The sequence below is a fragment of the Thermobia domestica genome, chromosome 12 (assembly GCF_964235325.1).
Source record: "Thermobia domestica chromosome 12, izTheDome1.hap1.1, whole genome shotgun sequence".
NCBI classification, from domain to species: Eukaryota; Metazoa; Arthropoda; class Insecta; order Zygentoma; family Lepismatidae; genus Thermobia; species Thermobia domestica.
This window is the reverse complement of record NC_137465.1, coordinates 80,705,939-80,723,219: the sequence shown is the minus strand read 5'-3', so window position 1 is coordinate 80,723,219 and position 17,281 is coordinate 80,705,939.

The window sequence follows — 17,281 nt, the reverse complement described above, 5'->3', positions numbered from 1 at the left end:
CCCCCTTAGATAGTGTACTAATGGGTTCAGAGTATCATAATTGAACGCAGAGGCCCCGAAAACTATGAATTTGAAACTAATATCGTTGATTTTAAATTATTTTTACGTGTCTCGATACCAACCCTGGAGACCCCAACTTCAACCCCCCTTAGATGGTGTACTAACGGGTTCAGAGTATCATCATTGAACACAGAGTCCCAAAAACTATGAATTTGACACTAATATCGTTCATTTTAAATTATTTTTACGTGTCTCGATACCAACCCTGGAGACTCCCAACTTCAACCCACTTAGATGGTGTACTAACGAGTTGTGAGTATCATCATTGAACATAGCGGCCCCGAAAACTATGTATTTGACACTAATATGGTTCATTTTAAATTATTATTACGTGTCTCGGTACCAACCCTGGAGACCCCCAACCTCAACCCCCTTAGATGGTGTACTAACGGGTTCAGAGTATCATCATTGAACACAGCGACACTGCATGAGCGTTGTGGTTTGACCTCTCTCTCTCGTTTTATGGATCTCGGTTGTTCGGTGATAGAGTGTGGGGGTCACAGGCTCAAATTCCTGTTCCCAACAAGTGAAATTTGTGGTGGACAAACACCGTGTACATATAAAGTCCTAGGTTCAAAATCCTGTTCCAATCAAGTGAACTTTGTGGTGGACCAACACCGTGAACGTGAATTTTCTCCCACTTTCTCCGTTCCAACATTTCATTCATTTCTCATCATCACCGCCTCCATTAGCCTAGCCGACATAACTGTGAGACGAAAAACTTAAAGATTTCCCATTAGCCTAATCGTCATAAGATTGGCACGTAAAACTCAGATTTCATTTCATTGTTTCTCTCGTTCGATCTTAGCTCGTGGGTTGTGGTGCTTCTGATCACATTTTGATACCTTTTCATCAGGGGGTGTCGGTGGCTCAGTGGTAGAGCGTTCACCTATGATGCATGGGTCCCGGGTTGAACTCCCCAAAACGCCACGTCTTTGTCTAATACCATGACCAAATTTTGATAACTTTTTGGCTCCCTTGTCTGACCCCCCAGATCACAGACAGACAGATTTACAATTTATTTAAAACTATCATATATTATTAATGGTTAATCCACACATATCTTCACTTCGTCTTGTTCTGAGACCATGGCCAAATTTTGATACCTTTTCGGCAGGGGCCTCGCTTGCCTCAGTAGTAATGCGTTCACCTATGGTACATTGGGTCCCAGGTTCAACATCCTGTTTCAGCCAAGTGAACTTTGTTGTGGACAAACGCCATGTACGTGGATTTCCTAGGAGTTCTCCCGTTTTCTTCCACTTTCTTCATTCCAACATTTCATTCACTTCTCATCATCACCATTTTCATTAACCTAGCAGACATAGTAGATGTGGGGCGTAAAACTCAAAGATTTCAAACCATGGAACGTAAAATTTAAAGATTTCCCATTAGCCTATCTTGAATAATTGTGGGACGTAAACTCAAAGATTTCATTTCATTCTTCACGCATAGCCTAGCTGGCATAATCATGGGACGTATAACTCAAAGACTTCATTGTTCGCGCCTTTAATGTTATCTGGCTCCGAGCACATACTACAGACAGATAAACAGACAGACAGGAAGTCATGATATTATCAAAATTAAAACACATAATATACCTCTCCTTTTTATAATATTATTTTAACGTTAAATTATATAGGATACGACTTTTCGTTCACTAGCTGCTTTATACAAGTCTCCAGATATTTCTTAAGTCGGCTGTAACCTACTTGCAATGCGAGTCAGAAAACATTCAAGAATTCCATTTATCGTTTTCTCAGAATTCGACGTGCAACTAGCAGAATTATCCTACATTATACAGTTACGCTTATATGTATGTGTTTTTAACGTTAGAATTTCATCTCATTATCAAATACGGAAAGGCAAAGTAAATACACTGCCTGGAGTGCATTTATAGTTAAATGAAGACAGATCATATTGTTTTTTTTTTCTTTCAGGGATAATCATAATATTTTTAATAATATATTTTTTACTTACCTATTTTAATAAAAACGTCTGATGATAACACTTATTCACAGCTCTAGCCATCCAACGGATCAAGCACACACAAACACACACACATATTACAAATATCAAGTGAAAAACAGCGAAGACTAATTACAGCTTCTCTCTCTTAACTCTAACTCACAACTAATCTTTTCTCAGGTCTACACACACACATACACACACACACACACACACACACACACGTGTTTGCCTTAGAGAAACATGTCACAACAAGTTCGATCATGCCTACCATAATCGAGGTCGCATACTAGTCATCGAAAACATATGTCGTTACCGTTTCAATACATATCTTTCACATCAAGATTTGGGAAAGTCATGTTTCATTTTGTTTATACAGGTATCTCTATGGGACTGTATTTTAATTCTAAATTTCTATGACGTAGTTTTTTGTGATATGGGAATATGTTATATTGCAATATCTCATCAGGGCTTTAACATAAGCAGCAAATTCATTTGGCATAATTTGATCTTTGATTTCTCTACATAAGTGATTTTAATTACTTGTCATAACAGACATCATCATGTGAATATCCATATAACACTTTTCACATGCAATACAATCGACCCTGCTGTTTTTAGTATACAAATTTTTTCATCGTACGTTTTTAAAATATTATGATATGCTATGAGAAGCTTCCGCTATTAGAACATTCTCAATCAATGGAATCCAATACGTTTTAAAAGAATCATCAACTGCACTATTCGTCTTATCAACTCAATTTCCTGAGAAGGTTCCAGACGAAAATTTTCCACAAGGGTCATAACCTACAGGCGTTTCGTGAGAATAAGACCAGGGCTAAATCCTCACGCTCTTCGCAGGAGGTCTGGGGGGAGGAGAGTATGGGTATGTGTTTCGTTATGAGACTCATATATTGTTTAAACAAACATAAACTGCACTATGTAACGATCTGAAAATCGATCGTTTCAAATCTTGTTTTTTTTTTTTTCACATTGTGATTATTGATTGTTTTATTTTACTCTAAATACTTGTTCATTTAATTTTAAACTTATTGTTACTAATTTTAAAATGTTATTATCAATTTTCAACTCAAATTTTATTAAAACGAATCCTTGAGTTAGAGTTTTCTGGGACTATATGTATCACTGGGGGGAAAGTGCTTTAAATTCTGTATACATGCATTTTTATCTTTTTCTAATTATTGATCAATTGAAAGATATACACTGAATGTCTACGTAAACAGAGAAAATTAATAAATGTAAGAAACGAATTAATTTGATTTTAAAGTAATTTTAAGTGTTATTTAATCGAACTGCCATAAAAATATTGAAAATTATATTCTTTTCTGCAGTAAATAAATATAAACGGTAAGATGTGTTTGTGGAATATCGTTGAAATGTACCATAATATGAATTGCTAAGAGCCTAGCCCCGCCTACTTTCGGATCCCAGTTGATTCCCAATGTGAAATTATTAAGTTTGATTTTGTATGCAATAACTATTTTATTAAATAATATGGAGTTTCCGGAATCTGGAAAGCTAATACGAGGATCACTACGAAAGTTTTGAGATACGCATTGTTCTGGCACAGTATTTGAATTCCAACAATTGCGTTCGGTACTGGTATCCAGAGCGAAGAGGTGAAGCAAGTTTCAACTCGCCTCGCTTATCGGCGTGGCCGTATCGCCTTCACTTGTTTGTTGATGTGAGCAGTATTCGGCTGTCTAGAATGGAGCTCGAAGAGTAACATTTACGGGCAATGATCCTTTACGATTTCAAAAGTGGTTTGAACGAGACACAAAGCCTTGACCGTTTGCAGGGAGCATTTGGGGACCTTGCTCCTTCCCGTGCTACAATTTCTCGGCGGTTTTGTGAATTCAGAAGAGGCCGGACATCGCTTAAAGATGAAGAGAGAGCTGGACGTCCGGCAACAGCTGTGTCAGATGAAAACATTGACGCTGTGGAACAAATGATTCGAGAAAATCCTCGAACAACTTTCAAGGACATTGAATCTACAGTTAACAGTGGATCGCCAGCAGTAACAAAAATTCTACATGATCACCTTCGGCTCAGGAAGGTTTCATCTCGTTTGGTGCCTCACACTTTGACTGAACAGCAGTAGCGCATGCGCGTAGAATGGTGTGAAGAATTGCTTGCAAGATTCGATTGAGGCAATTCTCGACGCGCCTCTGACATTGTTACTGGTGATGAGACTTGGATCTATCAATTTGAGCCTGAAAATAAATGCCAGTCTACAGTTTTGATCCTTCCAGTCGAAAATCCACCCACGAAAGTGAAGCGACCGCGAAGTGTGAGGAAGAAGATGGTCGCAACTTTCTTCTCTAAAACTGACCATGTTGCAACTATTCCACTTGAAGAACAAAGGACTATTACTGCTCAGTGGTATACCACTGTTTGCCTAACAAAAGTGTTCCAGAAGCTTCGGGAACGGCGTCCAAGAACTAGATTGCCCGGGATCCTGCTTCATCGTGACAACGCGTCGGCACACAGGCCAATATCACAATTCAGTTTTTAGGATCTACGGAGGTAAAACTTATGACTCATCCGCCGCATAGCCCCGACCTGGCCCCGTGTGATTTTTTTCTGTTCCCTAGGATCAAAGATCGCATGCGTGGTAAGAGATTTTGCAGCCCTGAAGAAGCTGTAGTGCTTACGGGAATGAACTTTCAACACTTGAAGAAAAAGACTGACTATGATGCTTCCAAAAGGGGTTTTCGAGGATGCAAAAGTGTGTACAGTGTAATGGTGAATACTTTGAGAAAGCGTAAGTGTTAAATGATTTTAAGTATATAAGTTATTTCACATCTCAAAACTTTCGTAGTGACCCTCGTATTACAGCTTATGTACTAACACGAGATGGATGTTACGGATGTTTTATATGTATTCTTAGCCATTGTTTATAAAGCTCCGCAGTCATGTGGAAATACGTCGTTGGCAGTCATGTGGAAATACGTCGTTGTCTTGAAATAATATATGTACTGGCTGTAGGAAGTAAAGTGGTGAGATAACTGGTGTATCCTACAATCCGGATCGTTTAAAAGCAGACAGCTGTAATATGGTTCTTGTATCCTGGTAATTGAAATAAGCATTAAAATTTTGGAACTGAGATTTGGAATCTGTATTATTATTGTTACGATTGTTAAATGCTGTGAATCTACTTCCACGCATGATATCCGGACCTGTTCGACTGGTGGTAATCGTAATGGAAGTCCGAAATACAAATTGTATAAAAGTTAAACTTTTCATAGGGCAACGAATGGTTGGTACTATAGAAAGAAAATGGGTAGTACTAGTGAGTGTTTTAGAAAATCATTTAACAGTTACAGAAAATGGCGACCGTGTTACCGGACTTTGAAGACACATGTCGTTACTGGTCGCAGATCCAGAGTCAGAATATAGCGACAATGATTTAAAAAGATATCAGCGTTGATCAGAGAAAAAAGTTCTTGAGAAGATTTTTGGGACTTCGGAAGTAGGCGGAACATAAGATGAATAATATGGTAAGGAAAAATAAAGTTTATAAAACTACTAAAAGCAAAGACAATTTAATGTATCTGTGTTGTGAAGGTGTGGAAGTAACTGGACAGAATACTGATAACAGTATAGTGTGTAATACTTGCCGCAATTATTTTCATCTGTCCTGTGAAAAAGTAGAATCAACCAAGTTAGAAGAATTATTAAACACTTGGTGTTGTAGTCGATGTACCAGTAAAGAGAATCAGTCAATAGTAGAGGATGATGAGGCTTCTGAAGAAGAAGTGGCTTAAAGTAGTAATATAGGATCTGAAACAATTTTGACAAAACTGTGGAAGGAGATGACATGTATGAATAAAAATTTTGAGGATCAGATGACACGTATGAATAAAAATTTGGAAAAGAAATTCGAGGATCAGAATAAGAATTTTGAACTTCATTGTCAGGAGTTGGAAGAGCGGATGAATAAAAGGATCATTGAGAGTGAACAGAAGTGGCATCAAGAACTTACCAACTGCAAACAAGAGTTGAAGGAGGATATGAAAACTGAGATACAAACTGTCGATATCCGATTGAATCAATTGAGTGATGAAGTGAGTGGAGAAAAAGATAAGTTGAAGAAGGTGACGGATGATATCGAGATAACTGAGGGAAAACTTAGGAACCTAGAAAAACAATACAGTAAGAAGTTGCAAGAACAAGATTGTAAGTGCCAGTGGCTCAAAGACAAATTGGAATCCTTTTCAGGCAAACAGAGAAGGTCAGGTAATTGTGATGATATCAGTGTTGCCAATGTATGTATTCCTACTCTCTTTTCAGGTAAGGTATCCAGAACCACTGAGATTCCGAGTGTGACGTCTATGTCTACTGCTATTACCACTACCGTTACTACGGTAAATAGTCCTGTTTCTCCAATCGTAAATTATAGCCAAAGTTCTGTTTCTCCTATAGTAAGCCATTGTCATACGGTTAATTCGGGCGTGCCTTATCGCATCCTTAACGGAGTAAATATGAGATCGAGTAGGCTAAATTCTATAGAAACTGGATTTCATTATCCTACAACGTGTCAAACGCCTGAAAAAGTCTTGGTAAGAAATCCTTTCGGATTGAATGAGAGTGATGTGTGGTACGATTTACCGCTAAAACCTAAAGACCTTCGCGAATTCCCCCACTTCGGAGGACAACGAACAGCTGCTGCTGCGAGACAGTTCCTTGAAGATTTTGAAAGATGTGGTAATATGTTTGACTTAACTGACGAAGAAAAACTATTCCTGCTCCCGCAGTTTCTAACACGTGCGGCTAAAGGTTGGTTTAGAACGGTCGCGTCTGAAATTAAAAGCTATGAAGATTTTATACGTTTTTTTTCGAAAGCAATATCTATCACCAGATTTAGAATGGGCAAACAACAACTCTTAACCATGCGTTACGATAAGAGTAAGTTTCCATCCACGCTAAAGTTCGCATGGCATTTGGTTGAGAAATATCATAGTATTGCGGAAGATTACAGGGAAAGAGAGCTCATTGATACTATTCTAGCCTGCCTTCCGGAAGAAGATTCTCGATTGTGAAGAGAGGCTCCCGCAAAATCTGTCCAGGATGTATTACTTAGGCTCGCGAACATCAAAGCTTGTGAAGGCGCAAAGCGTAATATAGTCAGTTATCGCTCCCGTAATAACCCGGATAATGGTCGTTCGTCAAAACCAATCAATGTTAATCTTGCTCAAGTAACACAACATACTGCAGACAATAGTACTCGTAGTAATAATTACAGTTTCCAGTACAAGAGAAGAAACTGGGGAAATTATGCACGAACACCGTCGAACAATAACCAACCTAGAAGAATTCAGTTTTCACAAGACCAAAGTTGTCAAACTAACGAAAGTCATTCACCAATTGAAGATATAAGATTAGTGGCTGGCCCATCTGAAGGCTAGGGAGACAATCCACTTTCTTCGGAAAACGTGTGGCGCAATCATTCATAGGAAGGCTAAACGGTTGCAAGGGCAAAAGCATAAACCCTTCCGACACCGGAATAATAAGAACCGATTTTGTATTATTCGAAGACCCAGATCTCATATCTAGTGACGTAATCCGAGAAGAACAAAAGACTGATAATTACTGTCAGAAATTATTTTCAATATTAGACTCTAAACAGAACGGAAGTTTCGTTGCAACTAAGGACGGCATACTGTTTGTTAAAGATAAACTTAAAAGTAAATGGTTGCTTGTGATTCCTAGGAAGTTGGTGGATGTATTAGTAAAGAAAATACATGAAAAGATTCATTTTGGACTTAAGAAGTGTTTTGGTTTTGCCCGCGCACTATTTTATTGGAAGAACCAAAAAACAGATGTAGCTAACTATATCAAACACAGTTTAACATGTGCTCGTACAAAAGCAAGAAATCAATCGATTCCCACTGTTAAGTTCCATATTGAATCGAAGTGTCCTCGCGAGAAGCTTTGTGTAGAAATCGTGGGAAAGTTACCTAATAGTCGTGGATTCTATTATGTTTTCTCTGTATTAGATGTGTACTCTCGATTTATATGTTTTTATCGTCTGAGGACCGCACACGCTCAAGAGATTATTCGAGTTCTACAGAAATATTATTTCTATGTATTTCCTTACCCAACAAATATTGCAAGCGATAATGGATCACAATTTACCCCGAAGAAATGGAAAGAATTTTGTGCACGCCATAACATCGAACATCACTTGACGTCACCATATTCTCCTCAGGCAAGTGGACTTGTGGAAAGAAAACACAGGGAATTAAATAGAATAATGCGAATGAAGTGCTCCGAAGATCACTTTAAATGGAGTCAATCTTTGAAGGAAGCGCAAGATCTCTTAAATCATTCAATTTGTGAAGCTACCAATCATAGTCCAGCTGAAATATTTTTATCTTTTGCTGCCACTGATGTCTTTAAAAGCTCTTATAAATGACCTCCAGAATTAATTGATTTACAACCGGAAGACAAACAAATTACAATAAGGACGACTAGAAACGATTTAAAGTTTGTGATAATAATTCACTTACTTTACAAGAAGGAGATTTGGTAATGGTTAGAGTACATTCCCTCTCTTCTTAGGTTAAAAATAAAGTTCAAAAATACTTCGACCCTTATGTAGGCCCGTACTTGGTGCACAAAATACTACGTAATTGTGCTGTCATTCAAACTTTACAGGGAGAACGATTGGGAAAGAAATTCAATTGTTCAATGGAGAGAAAACATCAACTCTTAAATAGATATAATTTCTCGGAGAAAAAAGAATGCGCAACAGTATTTATATCATCTGCAGGTGAGAACGGGAAATCAAAAGTAGTTGCAGATGAATATACTCAAATTAAATATAGCATTTCGTTTGTCATTGACGAGGATGTTGATGATGCTAAAATTATAGGCAAGGGATATTATTATCCTTCCCCCAAAATGCCACGTACTTTAAGTGAATTCGATTTAACTGCTATTATTGATTCTGGCGCGGAATTAAATCTATTAAGCGAACGAACTTGGTATAAGGTTGAACGGAAGTTTCCAAATGCTAAACTACGAAATGTAAAAATATATATTTGGAAGCATTTGCCGGTAATGAAAATTTTAATGTGAAAGGAATGCAGCTGTTAACTTTTTATATTCAAGAACATGTCTTCGAAATACCAGAATTTGTAGTGAAAAATATGCATCCAGATCTGTTACTTGGCGGCCCTTTCATGCGTAAATTCAATGGGATAATTGATGTTGAAAAACAGGTTTTACACTTAACTGATGAGAATGGACATATGGTTACTGTTTGTCTTATAAAACCTACATCTGTACATCTTTCTTTTCTTAGTGACACAAATTACAGTCCAGCTGATAAGTCCCTACACGAAGTTAAAGAAGAAATCCTTGCTCCGGAACCTAGTATATCTGAGGAAGAGATCAAAAAACTTGTGCAACAGCGTGCTGATTTCCAGAACATATAAAGTGTAAATTATGTGATATCCTTCTGAAATATCGACCACTATTTACAGATTATCCCAGACCCTTCCACACTAAGCCATATAAGATAGAACTTACAGATCATGAACCAGTTGTGGGAAAGTTATATGGCATCCCTCAATCTTTGCGGAATGAGTTTGGAAAAGAGTTAATGAAATGGGTGGAGTATGGTATTGCAGAAGAAAAATCTTCTCCTTACCGTAATCCCATCCATTGTGTCCGCAAGTCTTCAGGAGGAGTACGACCAGTATTAGACCTAAGACGGTTAAATGCCAATGTCATATCGCCTAAAGTCCAAGTAGAGCCTATAGCAGATCTGTTATCTCGATTAACTGGTGCACGTGCATTTTCTTCTTTTGATTGTACATCCGGTTATTACGGAGTACGCTTGCATCCTTCGTCGAGGTTATGTACAAGTTTTGTGTATTTACGGAAGCAATATTGTATGTGTGTGACTTCCTATGGGTTGCCGTATTACAGGAGACAATGAATGAATTCTTTGTGAGGCATACCAAATCTTTTATTATTGTGTATCTCGACGACGTTTTATGTTTTTCTCCTTCGCTAGAAAAACATTTTGTCCATCTGGAAGCCGCTTTCAAAATATTCCAAGCCGGCAACTTTGCCTTAAATTTCAAAAAATGCAGTTTCATCTTACCTGAGGTAAAACATTTAGGGCACAGTCAATGGAAAACAGATAAAGGTCGACACTAAATTAAATGACGTTGTTTTCCGATACCAAAGACCCGAAAAATGCTTAGATCTTTCTTAGGGCTAGTGGGACGGCGTCAACGATACACAAACAATTATGCTAATCTATGAAGTCCATTATTACAATTATGCTAAGTCCATTGTATGAGCTCTGGAAAAAAGATAAATCATTTTTATGGAACGAAACAGCTATAACTGCTTTCGAGAAATTACGTATATTAGCTAGTGCACTTCCTGCGCTTGGAGAGCCATACTTTACATTAAAATTCCATATCTTCAGTGATGCGTGCGCGGAAAATCTAGCGGGGTATTTAGCACAGTTTCATAGGACTGACGAAGATCCATCAGTTATCGTTTACGCCAGTAGACGATTAAGACTACACGAATTATCGTATTCTGTGTTTCAACTAGAATTAGCTGCGATTTTATTGGTGTGCGAACGTTTTGCTTATTTTATCCTTGGGAGAAGTGTAATTGTTCATTGTGACAATAAAGCAGCCACTCATGCTCTCACATTAAAACATCTGGACGCTAGGACTACGAAACTAATACTAAACCTTCAACGATTTGATTTACACTTTCAACACATTGCTGGGCAATACAATAAAATTGCAGATGTTCTATGTCGTTGTCCACCTGATTGTGAAGAATCTTTGGAACTGTTAAATGTAAAAATATAAAGAAAAGTAAATATGAACTATTCAAATAAAGTTTTAAATATGAGCTTGTAAATAGCGAATTCTGTTATTAATGTTACTGTTTTTTTAAATTTTGATTAGTTGTAATTTCTATTAGTTTATTCAGTGCTGAGAAAAAAATAAATGTAAGATAACTATGAATAACAGAACGTGAAAATTTTATATTGGTCTGTAAACAAATTTTTTTCGGTGAAGCCGGGGAATTGTAACGATCTGAAAATCGATCGTTTCAAATCTTGTTTGTTTTGTTTCACATTGTGATTATTGATTGTTTTATTTTATTCTAAATACTTGTTCATTTAATTTTTAGCTTATTGTTACTAATTTTTAAATGTTATTATCAATTTTCAACTCAAATTTTATTAAAACGAATTCTTGAATTAGAGTTTTCTGGGATACTAGATGAATCACTGGGCGGAAAGTGCTTTAAATTCTGTATACATGCATTTTTATCCTTTTCTAATTATTGATCGATTGAAAGATATACACTGAATGTCTACGTAAACAGAGAAAATTAATAAATGTAAGAAACGAATTGTTTTGACGGTTTTAAACAATGTAAGTGTTGTCTAAGTTAAATAGCATAAGGTATTGACAATCATATTCTTTTGTGCGATAAATGAATATATGTGGTAAGATATGTTCAAGCAATATCACTCAGATGTGCTATAATATGAATTGCTAAGAGCCTAGCCCCGCCTACTTCCGTATCCCAGTTGATTCCCAACGTAAAATTATTAAGTTTGATTTTGTATGCAATAATTATTTTATTAAATAATATGGATTTTCCGGAATTTAGAAAGGTAATATTACAGCCTATGTACTAACACAAGATGGATGTTACGGATGTTTTATATGTATTCTTAGCCATTGTTTATAAAGCTTCGGAGTCATGTGGAAATACGTCGTTGTCTTGAAATAATATATGTACTGGCTGTAGGAAGTAAAGTGGTGAGATAACTGGTGTATCCTACAATCCGGATCGTTTACAAGCAGAAAGCTGTAATATAGTTCTTGTAATCTGGTAATTGAAATAAGCTATAAAATTTTGGAACTGAGATTTGGAATCTGTATTATTATTGTTACGATTGTTAAATGCTGTGAATCTACTTCCACGCATGATATCCGGACCTGTTCGACTGGTGCTAATCGTAATGGAAGTCCGAAATACAAATTATATAAAGTTAAGGTTTTCGTATGGCAACAATGGTTATTACTATAGAAATAAAATGGGAGTATTAGTGAGTGTTTTAGAAAAACCTTTTAACAGTTACAACTGTTCGTCTTATCAACTCAATTTCCTGAGAAGGTTCCAGACGAAAATTTTCCACAAGGGTCATAACCTACAGGCGTTTCGTGAGAATAAGACCAGGGCTAAATCCTCACGCTCTTCGCAGGAGGTCCGGGGGAGGAGTGTATAAGTTTGTGTTTCGTTATGAGACTCATATATTGTTTCTTATCCCACGTTTTAAAAAAATCGAGAAATACAATATTTACCTTAGCAACTAAGACCAATTTCGTACAATCTGCTGAGAAGCTTTGATCATTTGAATATCATGCCTTCAGTTCATAACCTACAGGCATATCGTGGGAATAGGACCAAGGGGCTAAATCGCTTATGCTCTTTGGCTTTCCAGGAGGAGCATGGGGGTGGCGGGGGTTGAAATAACTAGACAATATAAGACGAGGAGTTGAAAAAAGTAATGTTTCATCTTGTTTCTACATCTGGTAGGCGTCCAAGAGTATACTTCCTTACTCTAGTATAGCAACATACTGGTTTAGGCCGGGTTAGAGCCCTCTAATAATGGTTTTAGGGCCAAAATTTCCCCACGCTGATGAACGCCGGGACATCTACTATTGACATTTGTGTTAAATGAACATGACGAGAACTTGGAACAATGCGATAGATTCATTCTGCTACATATGTGGGAAGTGATTTTCAAGGGACAAAGTAGGCCATTTTCACCGTTCCTAAGGACAGCCTACCATCTGTACTTCGGGTGTAAAATCGGCGACCAGAATCGCGTTTGGGCTCCGAAACAAAGTTGTAACTCGTCTGCGTGTACTCTCACAGGATGGTTGAAAGCTACACATAAATCGCTGCCGTTCACCATACCTATGGTTTGGCGCGAGCCCTGTGATTATGTTTCAGACTGTTACTTCTGCCTGATTAATATAAAAGACTTCTCAAAAAACGTGAAGCTTAAAATACAGTATCCTAACTTTGATTACACGAGGAGACCTGTGAAACATTATGTTTATCTGCCTGTACCCATACCACCAGACTCATACACCCTGTGCAGTGTTTCATCCGATGAAGAACCTGCTGCTTGTGAGGGTGTTGCACAATCTTCGAGTACACTGTCAGATCCCGATTACGCTCCAGTGCCTGACACTAATGAACCACATGTGATAAGTCAGGAACAGCTGAATGATCTGATCACAGACTTAAACCTTCCCAAGTCTAAGGCTCTGTTGCTTGCATCACGACTTCAACAATGGACTCTACTAAACCAAGATGTGAATCTATCGCTGTATAGGAAAATAGAGGTAAGCCTAGTTCCCAATTTTACAAATGATGGTGATTTGGTGTATTGCAGTGACATTCCATCGCTTATGGGACAACTGAAGTTGAAGTATAACACAGGAGATTGAGGCTATTCGTAGATTCCTTTAGGATAAGTCTCAAGGCAGTGTTACGACACTATGACAATGAAAATTCAGCCATCCCTATTGCTCATGCTGTACATATGAAAGAAATATGCGAGAACATACGAAACCTATTGCACAATATAAAGTACGAACATTTCCAGTGGTCTGTATGCGCTGACCTTAAGGTTTTGCCATGCTCACTGGTTTACAAGGAGGTCACATAAAGCACTGCTTCTTATGTCATTGAGATAGTCGAGCCAAAGATCAGTACACCATCACAAAAATAGCCGCCAAAGAAGCAACTCATCTCAGGGGAGATGAACGTGGCTAATGAACGTCTTGTGGATTCGGAGAAAATATTCTTACCACCCCTTCATAGCAAATTAGGACTCATGAAGGTCTTCGTCAAGCCAATGAACCGGGATGGTGAAGCATTTAATCATCTCAGAAAACTATTCCGAAGACTCAGCGAAGGCAAGGTGAAAGAAAGTGTTTTTACGGGACCTCAAATCAGAGACGTTTTTAACGATACTACATTTTCTTCTAAGCTTAACGAAGTGGAAAGTGATGCTTGGGAGGCCTTTCGAGAAGTGTGCAGTAACTTTCTAGGGAATCATAAGTCACCTGTTTACAAAGAATTTGTGGACAGGTTAATTACTTCATTTCGTAACATGGGATGTAATATGTCCCTCAAGTTACACTTCCTCCATTGCCACCTGGACTTCTTCACTGAAATGTACAGCTTGAGGGAGGTCTCTGACGAACACGGGTATAGGTTTCAACAGCAATTAGATATCATTGAGAAGCGCTACAGTGGTAAATGGAGTGTGAATATGTTGGCAGACTTACTGTTGGAATGTGACACGCGAGACCCTGTAGTAATTACAAGAGAAGTAGGAAAACCAAGTGACACCTAAGTGTTAAACTTTAACATTTTATGCAATTTTATCTGCATAATTTATATTGATATTTAAATTATAACGTGCATATTATTATGGGTGGAGAACATCTTTAGGCGAATATTGAAACACCCCTCCTTCCCGAAAAGTGGTACGTCCTGGAGAAAAACGGGTTACAGATTCGAATTCAGAAGGTCGAAACCTATAGGAATCACCTATTTTCGTTTTTGGGATCGAAAACAGTTTCATTTTGCCGACCAGTGTTTTTGGGCTCCCTCTCTCAAACTTTTTCTTAATCTTTATGGCCCCACAGAACCTGTGGGCCCTCTCGCACTGTAAGGTCTGCGATGCCGTTAGTTTCTCCCTGGGCCCATTCCATACATGACAAAATTATTAAGGGAACAATATTAGTAAAATTCAAACCCGTAAGAATAAATATTACTGAAATGGGTCCACGACTCATTTTTGTTCTATTTAAGATTTGTGTGCTGTTTTGTTTATGTAATGTAGCGACCCTACTTGATGCTTCATTTCTAATTTCATGTTCCTATTCTATATGGACTAAGAAAATTTTGTCTCAAAATGAGCCCCCTCGAACGGCGGGAAGCTTCTCTGGGAAGGGGCTGTTGCCCCCCACAACTTACGGCTCGGCTGATGACGTAGGCTCAACTTGAAGAAGATTTCGCAATACTTTCTTCATTGAGCAACGTCTATATAACTTGTTTTTGAGTTAAACAAGGAAATCTCGAGTAAGTCATTAAGACACTCACATAAGTTGCTTATATTTTCTTACTTATATTTTTATTTATATTCTGTTTATATTTGTTTGTTTTATGTTTGAATATCTTGTTTATATTTTTCCACGAAACGACTTTCACTAGGTATTAGTTAGGGTGGAAGGTTTTGGGGTGCAATAGGTAAGTGGTTATCGCATTGAAATCTATTTAATGGACCCCGGTTGAAATCCCGGACAGGCTGAAACTTTTTCAAGTGTTTCTGTTTCAATTTCAATTTCAATGCATACTTAGTGTGACAAGCAAGATCTTCTCTCCTCCAGAAAGAAAAAGATGTTGGAATGAGGACAATTGGAGAAGGTCTCTCAATGGAGGCAATCGTTTACTATATATATATATATATATATATATATATATATATATATATATATATATATATATATATATATAACAGAGTAGTGGTTTTCTAAAGTAACACATTTAGTCACCACCGTGATGAGTGGGTTTGTATTTGTAAATTTTATCTTATTTCTCTTTGAGCTGTTCAACTATTAAAGTTACTAAAGTAAGCAATTGAGTTTTCATTATCCCAAAATAGATGGAAAGCTGTAGATGTAAAGCTAGCAGGAAACGGAAGCTCGACAGAAGACCGAAGCCAGGAAACCCTGAGATCAAAGTATTAAGGTGTCATCACTATTTTGAATTTCATTTTATATATATATATATTACACATGGCGCTTCCATCTTCGGGCGCATGATCGTTTATGCAGAGTGTTTGCTATTAGTTTTTCCCCTAAATGACGTTCGCCCAAAGTTGTTAAAGTAAAATTGTACGAAGTTAGTCTTTTTCTTTAGGAAAAGTCACTTCTCAACATTCAGTACCCCGTGTGTAGGACTTTGTTCGTAATTTATTGAATAAATGGCGTGATTTCTGATAAATTTGGTAATGATGCAAAATTGATTTTCTCATATGTACTTGCTATTCAAATACTATTTAAGTGTTATTTAAGTTTTGTGAGTGATTTATGAATTTGAATTTTGTCATTTTTTCCCTTTTTTCTGCTCTTGGAAAGAGATAATGCTTTATTTGTTTATTTTCTTGGTTTCATTAGAACGAAAATTTACGTAAGCCAAGAAAAATCCTGGAACAGCGAACTTAGAAACTGTCAGCTAAAAAAATTAGCAATTAGTTTGTGAAGGAAGGAATGAACTACACAACATGGATCAGACAAATAGTAGTCAGGAGATTAGTGGCCCTAGGTTCGAAGCTAGCGGTAGTGCGGAGAATAGGAATGTTACATTAGAAAATTCGGTTCGTCAGGGATTAACTTTAATTGACTTAGCAAATATCTTTCGACAAAGAATTGCTAGATTGGAGAAAAAGTTATATGATGCTGTAAAATAAATGATAAAACCTAGATTGTAAAATAAATAGTGTGCAGATCGAATCGAGGGAATTAGTCGAGACTCAAGGGGTCGAGTTACGGGAATTTTGTTGTATGGAAACAGAAGGGTTACGAACATAACTAAGTGAACGTTTCGACACCATAGTTCGCGAAAATACAAGCTATGATGAAGAGGAAAATTCGTTAACACGCAAATTACTTCCGTAAGAGAGCAAGTAGAAACTTTGCAAGGAGATTGCTCTTCCGTACGATCTGAAATCAGGAGTTTGAACATGGTACCAGTCGCACGCGCGGACGATTCAAATTTTGGTAACCATAGTAACAACATAACGCAAACGGTTGGTAATCCGCCTTCAATATGTCAAGATACCAGCACGAGTATTTTCTTACATAATGGTCTCAAACTTCCTATATTAAATGGTAGCAAAGACGAAGTGCAAGCTTCTAGCTTCATTCACGAATTAGAAACGTACCTGCAGTTAACGCAGACACCATCTGAACAAATGGTCTGTGTCAGTGCACAATCATTACATAATGCCGTAGCTTCTTAGTACAGTATAGTGAAACAAAACATTTTGTCTTTTGAAGAATTCAAGGCGGCATTTATTTCTAAATATTTGGGGAAGGACAAAATGAGCGATTTACGAGCGGATATATTGACATCTCGGTACCAACCT